The sequence below is a fragment of the Microcebus murinus genome, chromosome 24 (assembly GCF_040939455.1).
Source record: "Microcebus murinus isolate Inina chromosome 24, M.murinus_Inina_mat1.0, whole genome shotgun sequence".
NCBI classification, from domain to species: domain Eukaryota; kingdom Metazoa; phylum Chordata; class Mammalia; order Primates; family Cheirogaleidae; genus Microcebus; species Microcebus murinus.
Genome location: NC_134127.1, coordinates 24,270,501 through 24,287,599, shown reverse-complemented (window position 1 = coordinate 24,287,599; position 17,099 = coordinate 24,270,501).

Genomic DNA, 17,099 nt, shown 5'->3' with positions numbered 1-17,099 from the left:
GAGCCCAGGAGTTTGAGGTTGCTGTGAGCTAGGCTGATGCCACAGTACTCACTCTAGCCTAGGCAACAAAGCAAGACTCTGTCTCAAAAATTAAAAAAATAAAAAAACCAAATAGTTCCTGCATACCACACCCAGTTTGCATCCCAGACCCAGTCCAGGTAGGATTTCTAAGAGGAAAATCTCTTTTTTTAAGAACCATTCCATCTTCCTTTAAGAGCACTTCTTTAACTTTCTAGTGACCCTTATGTTCAAATCTCTCACCACCCCAATCCACATTTCATCTGAGGGCTTCCTCATTGGGGCATGCCTTCTAACGATAAATAACAACAACAGTAATAATAACTCCTACTTCTTTCTACTCTCTTCCACTTGGCCCCCCGAAAAACATCTATATTCTCCATGTTCCAGAGATGTTAGGAGAAAGACAGTGAGGTGAAACCACTTTACACATTAATATGTAAATCACTTAATCAGTCTCTTAACTTTCCCAGAGATATTGCACATTTTAGAAGAGGCACTTACGTACCAAACGAAATCTAACCGCAGCAGTCTCTTGTAGAGGCAGGTGGAAGTGGGAGGCAGAGTCGCACCGACACCTCCACTTCCTGCAGGAGGACAGCCTTGTCACCCCTCTGTTCCAACCACTCCAGTCCTCACCCTTCAGAACACGTTCATTTGGAAACGTTTAATAAAGAAACACACACAAAGAACCCAGAATGACACCTCTTGTATATTCCTGGCTAGAGCTGGAACCCATTCTACTAAGTGAAGTATCCCAAGAATGGAAATACAAGCACCACATGTACTCACCAGCAAATTGGTATTAACTGATCAGCACCTCAGTGGACATATAGGAATAACATGTATCGGGTGTCGGGCAGGTGGGGGGAGGAGGGGATGGGTGTATACAAACACAGTGAGTGAGATGTGCAATGTTTGGGGGATGGTCACGCTTGCAGCTCTGACTTGAGGGGGGAGGGGGGCACGGGCAATATAAGTAACTTAAACATTTGTACCCCCATAGTATGCTGAAAAAAATAAAAATTTAAAAATAAAAAAGAACCCAAAATGAATGCTCGTTGCTGGGGCTGTCCCCTGCCTCCTGAGCACTGACATTCTATAGACCGACTGCAGGCAGGGAGACACATCCTGACCCTTTGGCAGAGACACGTGTGATTTGGGCATGACAGGTAGACATCCTTCTAGGTCAGGGGTGGGGAACCTACTAACTCAAGGCCAACATGTGGCCTTCTGGGTCATTAAGTGCAGCCTTTTGACTGAATCCAAATTTTACAGACCAAACCTTTCATTTTTATTAATACATTTTTGTCCTCTTTTATATATATATATATATATATATTTTTTTTTTTTTTTTTTTTTTGAGACAGAGTCTCGCTTTGTTGCCTGGGCTAGAGTGCCATGGTGTCAGCCTAGCTCACAGCAACCTCAAACTCCTGGGCTCAAGCTATCCTGCTGCCTCAGCCTCCCGAGTAGCTGGGACTACAGGCATGCGCCACCATGCCTGGCTAATTTTTTCTATCTATTTTCAGTTGTCCAGTTAATTTCTTTCTATTTTTAGTAGAGACGGGGTCTCGCTCTTGCTCAGGCTGGTTTCAGACTCCTGACCTCGAACAATCCTCTCACCTCGGCCTCCCAGAGTGCTAGGATTACAGGCATGAGCCAACACGCCCGGCCTATATTCTTATTTTATTTTTAAAATGAATGCATTTAAAATGCCAAAGAATAAAATAAGTTTCAACAAAATAATCCTCCCAGATTGACCCACACAATTAGAACATTAGTAAGCCATAAGGGCTACATTGACGGCTGCTGTGCTCATGATTCAGTTCTAATTCCCCACCTGGCTGGCGCCGCTACTGCACAGGCTGGTAGGCAAGAGTGTGTGGGGTCGAGGACACCGGTCTGTCATCAGCTTTTGACATCGGTGCACTGTGTTTCTGTTTGAAGTCGAATTTGTGAATAGTTGCACAGCTTCACAGTATTTTTAAATTCTGTCTGCTTAAAAGTCCACCATGTCAAAGACGACCAAGACAATGCTGAAGGAAGAAAACAGATTTTTTTTAACGAGGATTGGAACTTGCAATATTGTCTTGTTTCTGCTAAAGATAGGATGATTTGCTTGCTTTGCGATACTGTAATACCAACGTTAAAGAAATTCAGTACTCATCAGCATTGTAATAACACTCATAAGGATCACAAATATTTTCAATTAGAAGGAGAAGCACAAATGGTTGTGTTGCAGAAATTAAAGATTAAAAGCAAAAGCAAAGACAATTCTTTCAAGCAGCAATAAGGCCTGGAAATAATGCCACTGAAGCGACTTGTAAAGTAGCTTATATACTCAGGAAAAAAGGGAAGCCATTCGGTGATGTAGAAATTGTGAAAGAATGCATTGTCGAAGTTGTGGGATGCTTAGATTCCGATAATGTTTCAAAGTACAAACAGCTGCTTCTTTCAAGGAGAACCGTAACTGATCAGCAGCATGAATTAGCCTTCAACTTAGCAGAACAGCTTCCTATAATACTCTAAAAGGAAAATATATATTATTCAATCACTTTGGATGAATCGACTGATACTACTGACTCAACACAGGTTTTATACTTCATTCGGGTCATAACAGAAGATTTTTTTTGCCATGAAGAATTACTTTGGGCAACCTTATGAATGGAACACAGGGAATAGATATCTTCAGCAACTTTCAAGATAAATGTCATGAAATAGGACTGAATTTGGAAAGTTTAGTGAGTGTATGTACAGATGGTGCACCTTCCATAATAGGAAAACATGAAGGGTTTATTGCACAGATAAAAAAAAAACTATTAACAGATCCAGATGCTCTCATTCCTTTTCAGTCTATATTGCATCGGCAAAATCTCTGTGCCAATGCTATCTTAAGTTATACTTTGCAACAATTTATAAGTATTAACTATATTTGTGCAAATACAACAAGCTTCCTAACATGCTAAAGTTGAAGGATGAGGTATTCAGTGTGGATATGCTGAATCATTCTAAAGGGCATTGGCTATGGCAGGGAGAGGTGTTCGCCAAGATTTTATCTCTGTGAGAACAGGAAGTTAAATTTTAATGAAGAACAGAATCAGCAATGTGAATTATTGAAAGAAGATTTCTATAGGAATGCAGCATTTCTGTGTGATATCATGTCAAACGACCTGAATATTTCTTTGTAAGGTAAAACTAAGTCTATATATATGATACGTGCCAAAAAAAAAGAAAAAAATCCAAGCACTTTGAAAAAAAGCTATCTTTTTTCAAAACACTTCTTTTTGCAAAGGAAATTTTGGATGAACAATTTCCCCAGTTAGCAAAGGTCATTGATGGGCAGGATGAAATATGCAAATTGTTCGAAGCATATGCAGCTGTATAGACCTATTGATTGGAGAATACAATGAAAGGTTCACTGACTTTGAGAATCACGGCATCACACTCAAACTACCATTTCAGCCTCACCTAGTTGGTGTCACCGAGGCACCTAAAGAACCATAGATGGAATTGATTGAGCTCTCAGTAGATGACATTTTAAAGTCATTGTTTGATGCTAAGAAAGATCCAATTGAAATATGGGAAAATGTGATAGGATACCCACGCCTTTAGCAACATCCTGAAAAATGCTTCCTTGCTTTTCAACCAGTTATTGCTGCAAATCTACATTCTCCTACCTAACCTAAATCAAGATGCCCTTAAGGTCTCGAACGACTGATGCCCATCCACAGGACCAGCCGACGCTGCGGACCTCCATGCTGCAACCACATACTCAACTGCTTTCCAACAAAATGCAGACACGGCAAAGCCATTAAAAGGTTAGTTAACTTTAAAATTAACAAATAGTTTTCATTTCTTGAAGTTATTAAGTACATAGCAGTTAGAATTTTATAAAATGATGTACATTTTTAAGTATATCTAATTGAAGTTTCTTGAGTGTGGCCTTATTTGATTACAGCTAAATTAATGTGGCCTTCCGGCATGAAAAGGTCCCCACCCCGGTCTAGGTCAAGTCTGCCACATCTTAGCAAACTTGAAGCCAGCTCTCTCATGTTACTTTGCATAATTGTGAATTCTGATTTCTCTATTTCTATGAATCATATTTAACTAATTATTTGACTAACTACTGGGCTGCGTGACAGCCCACGTCACCCTGCTGACCCAAGGTAGACTCAGAGTGGTTCCAGGCAAAACTGGCACAGGGGCCAAACTTGGCTTTGGCGCTTTCCAGGGTTGGTTTGGTTCACACTCCCGTCCTCAGCCAGCCCTTCCCCCAGTTAACCAGAACTCCCTGGTCTCCTTGACGCCCTGACTCTCCCAGCACAGCTGGCCTGGCCTGCGTCCCATTCTCACTCGCGTCCGTCTCTGACAAGGGCCAAGCACACATGAGCGAGTCCTCGCAGGACAAGAAGCAGGTGCGCCACGAGTATTTAGGGAGGGTGAGAGCCGGCAAGGAGAGCCGCTGCTTCCCGGCTTCCTGCCGGCCTCCTGGAAAACTTTGCCTTGGAAAATGTCAGCCGTCTCTCCCCTCTCCCCACCCTTCAGCTTCTGCTTCTGCACCTTGCTGCCTGCACGTGGGCGATGAGTCCACAGCGCTCCCGGCGTGCTGCACTGTCTTGCCCGATGCCTCAGTCACTCATCACACCGTTGACCAGACGCCATCCAAGACGGCACGTGGGGGCAGCCAGGAGGATTATTGAATATGATCCCAGGGGCTGCAGTGAGACTCAAGATTTTCCTTCTTCTTTTTTTTTTTATTTAGAGGCTTCCAGGATATTAAGAAATTACGGGCCAGGTGTGGTGGCTCACGCCTGTAATCCTAGCACTCTAGGAGGCCAAGGCAGGAGGATTGCTTAAGGCCAGGAGTTTGAGATCAGGCAGGCAGATTGCTTGAGGTCAGGAGTTTGAAACCAGCCTGAGCGAGACCCTGCCTCTACTAAAAATAGAAAGAAATTAATTGACCAACTAAAAATATATTGACAAAAAATTAGCCGGGCATGGTGGCGCATGCCTGTAGTCCCAGCTACTCGGGAGGCTGAGGCAGGAGGATCGCTTGAGCCCAGGAGTTTGAGTTACTGTGAGCCAGGCTGATGACACAGCACTCACTCCAGCCTGGGCAACAAAGCGAGACTCTGTCTCAAAAAAAAATAGAAATTATGAAATGCCAAAAAGGGTTACAAAAATTGCAGTACACTTTATAAGACCTTCTTGCAATCCTGTTAGTGTACCTATGCTGTATGTATAGCTAGCATCTTCCATAAACATTACCAAAAGGTCTATAGATGAGGCCCTTTGTGATTTTTGCACCCTTTGTGATTCTGTGAAAAGGCGCTGGATGTTCAGAGCTCAGCTTCCGGGGGAAGTATAGCACCCTCTGACTGCAAGTTCTGGTATCAGCTGCTTGTGCCTGATCCTTGGTTCTACTGCTAGGCTGTGTAAATTTGAGTAAGTTACTAGACTTCTCTGAGCATCCTCTGTAAAACGGTGATATAATAATGATATCTACTTCATAGGGTTATTGTCAGAATTAAATGAGGCAATGCATGTTAAAATATTTAGCACAGCATGTAGCACTGTTCAATAGAAATGTAACACAAGCCAAGTTTAGAATGTTAAATTTTCTCCTGGGCTCAGCCTCAGCCTCCCAGAGTGCTAGGATTACAGGCGTGAGCCACTACGACCTGCCTATTTTTAATGCTTAATATCCACTTCTTCTAATAAACTACAGAGATCAACTTCCTTATCACTATTACTAGGTATTTATCATTTTATTCTACAGGGTAAAGACAGAACTGCCATTAGTGGCAATGCTAACGGCTGTCCTCACACAGTAATTTTCTTTTTTTTGTTTTGAGACAGAGTCTCACTCTGTTGCCCAGGCTAGAGTGACCATGACATCAGCCTAGCTCTCAGCAACCTCAAACTCCTGGGCTCAAGCAATCCTTCTGCCTCAGCCTCCCGAGTAGCCAGGAGTACAGGCATGCGCCACCATGCCCAGCTAATTTTTTCTATATATTTTAGTTGGCCAATTAATTTCTTTCAGCCAGGCATGGTGGCTCACGCTTGTAGTCCTAGTACTCTGGGAGGCCGAGGCGGCGGATTGCTCAAGCTCAGGAGTTCGAAACCAGCCTGAGCAAGAGCGAGACCCCATCTCTACTATAAATAGAAATTAATTGGCCAACTAATATATATAGAAAAAATTAGCTGGGCCTGGTGGCGCATGCCTGTAGTCCCAGCTACTCGGGAGGCTGAGGCAGGAGGATCGCTTGAGCCCAGGAGTCTGAGGTTGCTGTGAGCGAGGCTGACGCCACGGCACTCACTCTAGCCTGGGCAACAAGCGAGACTCTGTCTCAAAAAAAAAAAAATTAATTTCTTTCTATATTTAGTAGAGATGGGGTTTTGCTCTTGCTCAGGCTGGTCTCGAACTCTTGAGCTCAAATGATCCTCCTGCCTCGGCCTCCCAGAGTGCTAGGATTACAGGTGTGAGCCACTGGGTCTGGCCCCACAGTATCATTCTTATACTGTTCATGACGCTAGACTAATCTCTGTGTGTGAACATGCGTCGGTCAACAAAAGCACATGCCCACTACCCTGGAAGGAAGGGAGCGAGTAGGTGGGAATCTGGTTCCTTTACCCAGGGGAGAAACTCAAGCTGGTGGTGGCGGAGCGGCCACTGTCCCAGAATGAGATGCTGCAGGCCAGAGAGCCTCGGATCACCAAAGCGTCCCAGATGCAACTCCAGTGGGTCCTGCAGGAGCGGCTGTTCACATCTGTCCCAGGTTGGGTTTTTTTCCTTTTATGCCCTATCCCAGCCCCTGCTCACTCTAGTCAAAATCAGTTTCCAGCTGTCAGTGGCAGAGTCCCGGGAGCCCCTTCTGGTCCAAACTCATATCAAACAAGTAAAAAGATCTCGATTGTCAATTTAGCATTTACTTATTAAGCTCCTGCTGCATGCACTACTAAGTCCTGGGGTGCAGAGATACTCAGACGCCAGCCCCACTTTCTGAAAGCTCCCCATCAGCCTGCTCACAGCTCCCCCTGCGTTCTGAGCGCCGGTGTCTAAATTATTCACAGAGGATAAAATGGTCTATTTTGGGGTAATTCCTATCACGCTTCGTGGTGACTGCTTCCATTTTTAAAATAGCCTCCAGTATGACTATTAATCAGGATATCATTAAAAATGATATGTCAGGATGACATTCATTCCTACTCCACAAATAACGTCACCAGCACTGAATTCCTGAACAAGGGGACAGTTAGCAGCTATGGAAGAAGTCCAGGTGACAGGCGTCCAGAGGGCAGGGCTGTGTCCTTCTAACACTGAGCGCCTGGGACAGTGCCTGACACTTAATGGGAGCTCGGCAGATGTTTGTCGTATTCATTTTGAAATTTCTACACTCCCACCTTGTGACCCTGTTGGGGATGGGTGTGGCTTTTCTGGGTGACGTCAAGCTCCAAGGGTAGAAATGCTTCCAAAACCTTCCAAAACATCTTCGTGCTTCTTAGAGACGCATCGTTTTTTCATAAGCTCATTACTCAGTATGTGAAAAGGTACCCAGTTTTCATTGGTTGTCTTTTTCTTCTCCTCTTTTCTGCCTGGATTTACAGAGGTTCATTGGTTTTGAATCTGCTTCTATTAAAAGTCAAGAGCTGGCCGGTTACTTGCTACAACTCGTGATGAAAGAAAAAAAAAAAAAAAGAGCTGGCCGGGTGTGGTGGCTCACATCTGTAATCCTAGCAGTCTGGGAGGCTGAGGCAGGTGGATGGCTCAAGGTCAGGAGTTCGAGACCAGCCTGAGCAAGAGTGATTCCCCATCTCTACTAAAAATAGGAAGACATTAATTGGGCAACTAAAAAATATATATATATAAAGTTAGCCGGGCATGGTGGCGCATGCCTGTAGTCCCAGCTACTCGGGAGGCTGAGGCGGGAGGATTGCTTGAGCCCAGGAGATTGAGGTTGCTGTGAGCTAGGCTGGCACCACGGCACTCACTCTAGCCTGGGCAACAAAGTGAGACTCTGTCTCAAAAAAAAAAAAAACACAGACACAAGAGACGGTATAAGACTGCAGCGCTTAAAGCACCAGTCGTTTTATTTTTATACTGTTCAGTTTGGCAAGCGTCCCCAGCTATTTTCTCACGCCAGCTACTTTCCCAGCTACTTTTTGATACGTGACTTCCCACGGGTCAACAGCACCTGTTTCTCCAGACACAGCACCAGAGATGCCCTTCGATGCCTGGTGCCGTTTGCGGATAACAAAACGCCTAGCTTGCTTGCATGGCACGAGGAAGACGTTTGCATACTACCCTCTGGATGTTTGATACCGTTTACAGGTAACAAGGCACCTTGGCATGCGTGCAAAACCACAGGCCCTTGGCCGTTTGGAGCAACAGTTCTCACTGCTGGTCAACATGTCACGTCCTGCTAATCGTGGGAACAAGCACTGGGCTCCCGTTCTGCTGACTTTGGGTCTCGGCCAACCTGACCCAGGGACGCTCCTTCACTTGGGTCTTCTTAATAGCGCTCTCCGGTTGCGGGATTAACCTCTCCACGCTGATCCTCCCCAGGAGTCATAAGCTCTGGCTGGTGGAGACAGGTCTGTGAGTGTTCCCGGAGCGTCCCCTCAATACATCCCCCAGTTGCCCTCACCGTCCCCCGTACCCCAGCCTGACGCCTGCAGACGTGGCCGCCACGGCTGGTAGCGAGGACAAAAGCCAGGGAGAGGCAGAGCTGGGAGCGAGGAGGGGCCCAGGTGTTTGCTGGTCCGGAGCCTGCACTGCCCGCCTCCACACCGGCCTGCCGGCGAGAGGGAAGAGACAGAACAGAGGAGAGCAGAGCTGAAGGACGGAGAAGGTCCTGTGGGCTACGGTTTAAGTCGCAGTTCGCCCCAGAGGCCTGGCTGCGCCCCGCCCCAGACCTTGTCGCACCTGCTCCTCCTCCCTTCGCTTAAGCAGCTGCTCCATTCCTGCTACTCCCACCCCGGCTTCCACCCGCGTCAGTTGTCGCCCATGCTCACGGTTGTGTCAGTGACTCATCAAGAAAAGGTTTAAAATCTACCCGATGGCCTCTGATTGGTAAGAAGTAAGCACAGCGGCGTCACAGCCTGGTAGCAACACCACCGGCTCTGGACTGGGACAGAATTGGATTCAGATCCCAACTCTGGCATTCTCCCAACACGAGATTTTGGCCAAGTTACATAAGTTCTCTGAGCTTCTGTTTGTTCTCACTGGCTAAATGTTGGTAATAATACCTGCTCTGGGCCAGGTAGTCCCAGCTACCTGGGATGCTGAGGCAGAAGGATCCTTTGAGCCCAGGAGTTTGAGGTTGCTGTGACCTAGGCTGACGCCACAGCACTCTAGCCCAGGCAACAGAGTGAGACTCTACCTAAAAAAAAAAAAAAATACCTGCTCTGCAGGCTTCCTAAGGGCTAAATGCAATGATGCAGGCAAAGGGCTGGCAGATAATTAGTATTCAATAATGCTAGGAATTTTTTTAAGGGGACGAAGTATGTATTATATATATATATAAAGATTTAAGTGATTTTTCTATTTAATAAGCTTGTCTTTAGCCATATGGCAGGCCATCCACATACACCAGTCCAAACTTGGAGTCTTGCAAACATTTTTTTTTAAGTATCAATAAACCACCATAAAAAATTATGCGTTAGCTAAATGATATCCTCAAAGTGAGATTTCTGAAATTTATAGGCACTGTGAAAAGGGATGTGCAGCCCAAGGCTGCTCCAAGCTTCACTTGCCAGAGCTCGGGGACAAATTGGGTGTCTCAGAACACCAGATGACTCTGCAGACCCTCGCCTCCTGCCTTCGTCTCGGCCCCAGAGGCTTCGCGCAGTCTCTGGGCTAGAAAACCACACGCACAGGTCTGCTCTTCTTCATGAGCCACCATAACTTCCAATACCAGACAGCGCTTTACAATCAAACAAATCCAGATGGACAGCTCTCCCAAAGCCAAATCTATACCAGGACACAGATTTCTAGAGGAAAATGCAGCCAAGGCAGATACAAAAACAACCCGGGAACAAAAAGTCCCAGTCTCCATCAAGTCATCAATCCCTCTGCTGCTCAGAATCGAGCACCCCATGCCAGACAGGAGGACAATGGGCATGGGGGGGACCTCGCGGTGCAGGGGCATGGGGCTCGGCAGAAGACCGCAGTGACAGTGGGGAGGGCGTGTCACCCCCTAACAACATGCCGTGCTTTCTCTCCATTCCTCATTAAAGTGCGAACCCTGGCTTCACGCGCACCCCGCTGTGTGCACGCTCCTGTACCGCGGGCCCCATGACCTGTGTCAGGCATGACACCACGAGGAGATGGACCGTCCAGGGTGCTCACTTTCCAGAAGACGCCAGGGCTTCAGCTTCTCCTCTCAGCCTCCCGAGTAGCTGTCACTATAGGCATGGGCCACCACGCCCGACGGTATTTCTTATTTTTATGTACAGATGGGGTCTCTCTATATTGCCCAGGCTGGTCTCAAATTCCTGGTCTCAAGTGATCCTCCTGCCTCAGCCTCCCAAAATTCTGGGATTGCAAACATGAGCCACCACTCCCGGCTCATGTCCTTCTTTCAAAATTAATTGTTGAGGTTGTATTTAATTTGCTTTTTCCCATCAGAGCTCTTAAACAAAGAATGAGTCAAAACAATGAAAGAATCATCAATCAGTTTTATAAAAATGACACTCTATCCCTATAAACATTTTAAACCATATATTTTTTTAATTACTCACAATGACACCACCCACAGGTAACCATGGTCATTAACATTTTAAGAGTTTCCTTCCAGAAAGGAAGGATTAAAATGTGTCCATGCAAGCTGCTTTTTCCCTTGCCCGTGTGATGGGGCAGGTTTCCATGCCCGTGGATGGTTACCCTGGAGGAAGGGGCAGGCTGTGACAAAGGTCTGGGATCTTATCTCAAGTATAAGGAAAAGAGGCCAGGCGCGGTGGCTCACGCCTGTAATCCTAGCACTCTGGGAGGCCGAGGCGAGAGGATTGCTCAACGTCAGAAGTTTGAGACCAGCCTGAGCAAGAGCGAGACCCCGTCTCTACTATAAATAGAAAGAAATTCATTGGCCAACTAATATATATAGAAAAAATTAGCCGGGCATGGAGGCGCATGCCTGTAGTCCCAGCTACTCAGGAGGCTGAGGCAGGAGGATTGCTTGAGCCTAGGAGTTTGAGGTTACTGTGAGCTAGGCTGATGCCACGGCGCTCACTCTAGCCTGGGCAACAAAGCAAGATTCTTCCCCCCCCAAAAAAGGAGAAGACATTGAGGGATTCCAAATTCTTTTTTTTAGAGACAGGGTCTCACTCTGTCACTCAGGCTGGAGTGCAGTAGCACAATCACAGCTCACTATAACCTTGAACTCCTGGGCTCAAGGGATCCTCCTGCCTCAGCCTCCCGAGTAGCTGGCACTACGGATGCATGCCACTATGCCCAGTTAATTTTTTAAATTTTTGTAGAGATGGGGTCTCACTATGTTGCACAGGCTGGTTTCAAACTGCTGGCCTCAAGCAATCCTCCCACCTTGGCCTCCTGAAGTGCTGGGATTACAGGTGTGAGCCACCAAGCCCAGCCCAATTTATTTTTTAAGAGGCGTATTCTGACTAGTAGTTGTGACATGGCTGTTGCCATTATTTAGTCAAAATCTACATCTAAATGACATTTCAAAGGTGTTCAACCTCAGACATGAGAGAGGCAACGTCAGCAGGCTCTACTCAGTCCAAGCATACGTATAGACTTCTTCGATTCGAATTTATTAATTATCAGGGAATGAGCCACCCAAAACAAAACATTTTCCATCTTTATGAAACGTATCTGCCTACTTTCCAGAAATAATAAATATGCATAGTGGAAAACACAGAGAATTTAAAAAGAAAAGAAAACATAACTGACGTATAATTCTACCACCCAGAGATAACCACCAGTCATGACCAGGTGGACATATTTCTTGCCAATCTTTCTTTCTGGGAACAATTTTTTCCTATACAAACAACAGCAGTCATATTGCACAACTGTTTTACATTTTAATATATCTTGAACTTCTTTCTAGATCATTAAACATTCTTCCATGATCTAGTTTTCAAAAGCCACCTAGTATCCATTTTGTGGTACCATCATCTGTTAAACTAGTCCCTAATTGGCCTCAAGTTCGCTTGTTTCAAGTTAGTTGCTATTTCTATTTTTGTTTTTTTGGTTTTTTTGAGACAGAGTCTCACTCTGTTTCCTGGTCTAGAGTGGTGTGGCGTCAGCCTAGCTCACAGCAACCTCAAACTCCTGGACTCAAGCGATCCTCCTGCCTCAGCCTCCCGAGTAGCTGGGACTACAGGCATGCGCCACCATGCCCGGCTAGTTTTTTTTTCTATATAGTTTTAGTTGGCCAATTAATTTCTTTCTATTTTTAGTAGAGACAGGGTCTCGCTCTTGCTCAGGCTGGCTTCGAACTCCCGACCTTGAACGATCTTCCTGCCATACTGATGCCATACGGCAGGCCATCCACGTACACTAGTCTGAACTTGGAGTCTTGCAAACATTTTTTTTAAGTATCAATAAACCACCAGAAAAAAATTATGCGTTAGCTAAATGATATCCTCAAAGTGAGATTTCTGAAGTTTATAGGCACTGTGAAAAGGGATGTGCAGCCCAACGCTGCTCCAAGCTTCACTTGCCAGAGCTCGGCGGCAAATTGGTGTCTCGGAACACCAGATGACTCTGCAGACCCTCGCCTCCTGCCTTCGTCTCGGCCCCAGAGGCTTCGCCTCTCGGCCTCCCAGAGTGCTAGGATTACAGGTGTGAACCACCACGCCGGCCAAGTTAGTTGCTATTATAAACCAAACTGTAATGAACATCTTTGTAGGTAGACATTTGTGTTCTTGCCACTTTAAGATCTCATAAGCCCTATCTATTCTTACTTTGGGAGGTCTCACCCGACCTCACACCAAGCATTATAAAATGCACCTCTAGCTCACATTGTTTATGCTATAAACAATTAAAAGAATTTTTACATTTCGGCTTTTGAAATTATTTAGCTCTGAGGAGCACATTTAATGTGCCTTTGACTTTTTGGCAATCCTGCAGGCATATACCAGAATCCTCATGAAGTGAGACAATCAAACCTGCAGATAGTTTTCAAATATACACCTAATAAAATTTCATGGGCCCTAAATTGAATCGTTCATCAAATTGATACAAAGTTACATTTTATAAACATTTAGTTTAGTTCAACCTTTACTGACTTTGATTTTCTTTTCTTTTCAGTTTTGGAGCTGTGCTTTTTTCTTTCTAGATCTCAAACATTATTCATAAGCTCCTTAAAAGCTCCTGAGCCTCGGGCAGTGTGGCTAGAGAGCCTAACAGACAAAGTGACCTTGCAATATTCCCAAAAGGGGCCGATAAATATAGAAAGACTTTGTAATAAGGCACGAGCCCTTCCGCTCTTGATAAAGCATGAAGTGCCTCTCCGCTTGGCCCCCTCTGCACGTGAGTGTCGTGTGGAATACCTGAAGGTCAGGGGGTGTCCCCCACAGGAACAAGACAGAGCAAGGCCTGTCGCCTCTAGAGAGAGGTCTGCAGTTCAGGCATTCAGTGGGGCCCACTGACAGGCTTGCCCAGCCTCAGGGAGCAGCGTCCTCATACAGTTCAGCAGAAGGTTACCCTTCATGTACCGTCACGCCCGGCCCAGGCAGAAGCAGCAGGATGAGCAGCATCCCTGTTACAGGGGGACACTAGGACCGCAGACTCTTCTTTCTCCTCCTCCATCGCTCTAAGCTCCTTTCTTCAGCAGCTGACCCAGAAGCGCTCAGTGTGGCTAGCTAAAAGTAACACTGACTATTTTTATTTACATGAGAATCACATGTCTCGTTACCATGTTGCACACAAATACCCACATACTTCACTATTGTAGACTTTATTACCAAACCCGCATGCGCGCTTCCAGGCCTCTCAGCCCAAGCAGCACGGCTGCCTCCTCACGGCCAGAAATATCTTAGAGAAGTGTTAGGTGGATAGTTAGGATCTCCGGCTCCTCTGGGGACAAGGGCTTCCTGCTTGGTGCTGTTTGGAGCAATTGCTCCACCTGGGAAGAAGAGTAAGGGCGGGACTCCAATTTGGCCTAGTCCCACCCTTAACCCTGCCCTGAGCAACTGCTACGCCTGGGGGGAGGGGCTGCTCTATCAGTCTGGGCACTCCCCAGCCCGGGTATGGCAGGCTTTAGAGAGTGACCTAGAGTAACCCGAGTGTAACTAACTTGCCACTAGCCTCACTCCACCTTGCGGGTCGTGCCCCCAGGTGGGCTTTCTCAGCGCGAGCTCGTGAGTATGCACGCAGATGGAATTTTGAGGGCACCTGTTGATCATTTGGTAACATCCTACACCTCCCAAGGGCCCCTCCAGACTGGGCTGATAAAAGGAAACAGTCCGCGGCGACGGTGGTGGGTGGGTCAGTCTCTCTCCGCTCACGGGACAGACCCGTTTTATTCTACGGCAAAGAGCTGCTCGTGTGAAACTGCTCCCTGCCTGGGGCTACCCTGTCCTGTTGGCCTTGCTGGTGATTTTCCCAAGAAAGGAGTCAGAGGACCTGGATATTAGTCTTGAGTTGGTACTTTGGCGGGTCTGGTCGTTCTCATGCCAAGTGCACACCAAGAACAGCGGGCAGACTCCCACCCTGACATCTATGGTGCCCTGACCCGGGTTCCAATGGAAGCTTTGCTGATGAAGGTCTGAACTCCCTCCTGCTCTTATGATTTTTTTTGTGTGTGTGTGTGAGACAGAGTCTCACTTAGTCACCTGTGGCATCAGCCTAGCTCACAGCAACCTCAGACTCCTGGGCTCAAGCCATCCTCCTGTCTCAGCCTCCCATGTAGGTGAGACTACAGGTATGTGCCACCATGCCCCGCTAATTTTTATATATATATTCGTAGTTGCCTGGCCAGATTTCTTTCTATTTTTTAGTATAGATGGGGTCTTGCTCTTGCTCAGGCTGGTTTGGAACTCCTCAGCTCAAGCAATCCTCCTGCCTCAGCCTCCCAAATGGCTTGGATTACAGGTGTGAACCACTATGCCCAGCCTATGTTTTTTTAATTTAAAAAAATTTTAATGAATTTCTAAAATCATCCACATGATTCAAAATTTAAATGTACAAGTGTACAAAATAAACATTCTCCCCTATAGTCTCCATCCCATTGCTCCCGTATGGCCTTCAGCCACCCAGTTCCCCTCTATGGAGGAATTATGTCTCTAGCTTCTTACCCGTCTCTACATTGCATAACTTCCTGGTACTCAAATTGTTGAGTCAACGACTGTGTGTGGTTTTCCTTTTAAAATTGATATTGCCCTCACGCCTGTAATCCTAGCACTCTGGGAGGCCGAGGTGGGCGGATCACTCAAGGTCAGGAGTTCAAAACCAGCCTGAGCAAGAGCGAGACCCGGTCTCTACTATAAATAGAAATTAATTGGCCAACTAATATATATATAAAAAATCAGCCGGGCATGGTGGCGCATGCCTGTAGTCCCAGCTACTCAGGAGGCTGAGGCAGGAGGATCGCTTGAGCCCAGGAGTTTGAGGTTGCTGTGAGCGAGGCTGACGCCACGACACTCACTCTAGCCTGGGCAACAAAGTGAGACTCTGTCTCAAAAAAAAAACAAAAAAAATTGATATTGCCAAGTTGTTCTTCAAAAGTTGTACTGATATAATTAATCATGAGTAAATATTAACTTATTAATTAGTAATACTAATTAGTAATTAGTAAATACTAATCTATATCCCTGCTAACAGCAAACAATATTTATTTCCCCACAGGATAACACTGGCTATTTTCTTTTTATTTTTATTTTTATTTTTTTTTTTGGCGAATGACATGTTCCAGAAACACTGGCTATTTTCAAACCTATAAATATTTGCCAATCCAACAGGTGATAAGGAATACCTGATTGCTTTGACCTACTAGTCAATCTTGGGTGAAGGTAAGCAACTTTCCATATGCTTATTGATGTTGGGATTTCTTTTTCTGTAAACTGCCTATTCAGGTCCTTTGCCCATTTTTCTATTAGGTTGTTTGTATTTTTCTTACTGATTTGTACATTTTTCTGGCAAAACATCTACGAATATTTCTTCCCCCACACACTAATACATTTGTAATCAAAGCCACATTAATTCAAAATGTAAATTTTCTAGTCATGGGTGTCACTTCGTCTTTTCAATCAAATTGTCTGTTCTTTGGAGACAGGGGCAAAGAATCTGCTCTAGTCATGAGTTGCATGGTCCTCACGGGCTGGTCAGCCTCGTCCTTGATCCTGGACACCTGACGTGGACCACGAGCCTCTGGGGTAGAGCTGTGTGCTCCATGGCTATAGAAGAAGATGAGATTTGGCTTCCTGGGTCAGACCCTCCATCGATCCAGTCTTGCTTTCTGTCTGATGGCAGCAACAAGAAACATGTTGAAGAGAATCCAATTACCCTCTTTGACATCTGCTTGACAAGGTTAGGAATTTAGCGCATGTATCTCCGTTTGAGATCTATCTTCCACAGATTCGTCTAAACCCTCCCTGCACGTACTTTCCTTTCAGCATACAGGCCACTGCAGGTGATGAGGTCTTTTGTTTACAATGCAATATATCAGCAGCTGGGTCAGGAGGGCATACTGTATGTGCGCGTATAGAATTCTTCCCAGTTCCCTCCAGACATCTACAAATAATAAGTTAAAAATAGGTTCAAAATATTAACACAATGTTCCCTTCATTAGTTCCAAAACATTTTTCAAACTTTTCTTTTTGAGCCTTTTATTGTGTATTAACTACATACAAAAAAGCCCCCCAAAATTAATTATACAGTGTAATGGATAATTTTAAAATGAACCAGCTATGTACTCACACTGGGTCAAGAAAGAACATTGTCAAGGTCCCCAAAGTGTCAGAGGGTAAACATAATTCTGACTTTTGAGATAATTACTTTCTTCCATTTCTTGATGCTCTACCATCTGTGGCTATCCCCTAAATTCTGTGCTTTAGTTTGGGCTGGTTGTTACTTTATGGAAGTGAATTAATACTTTGTGTATTTTGGGGGGTTA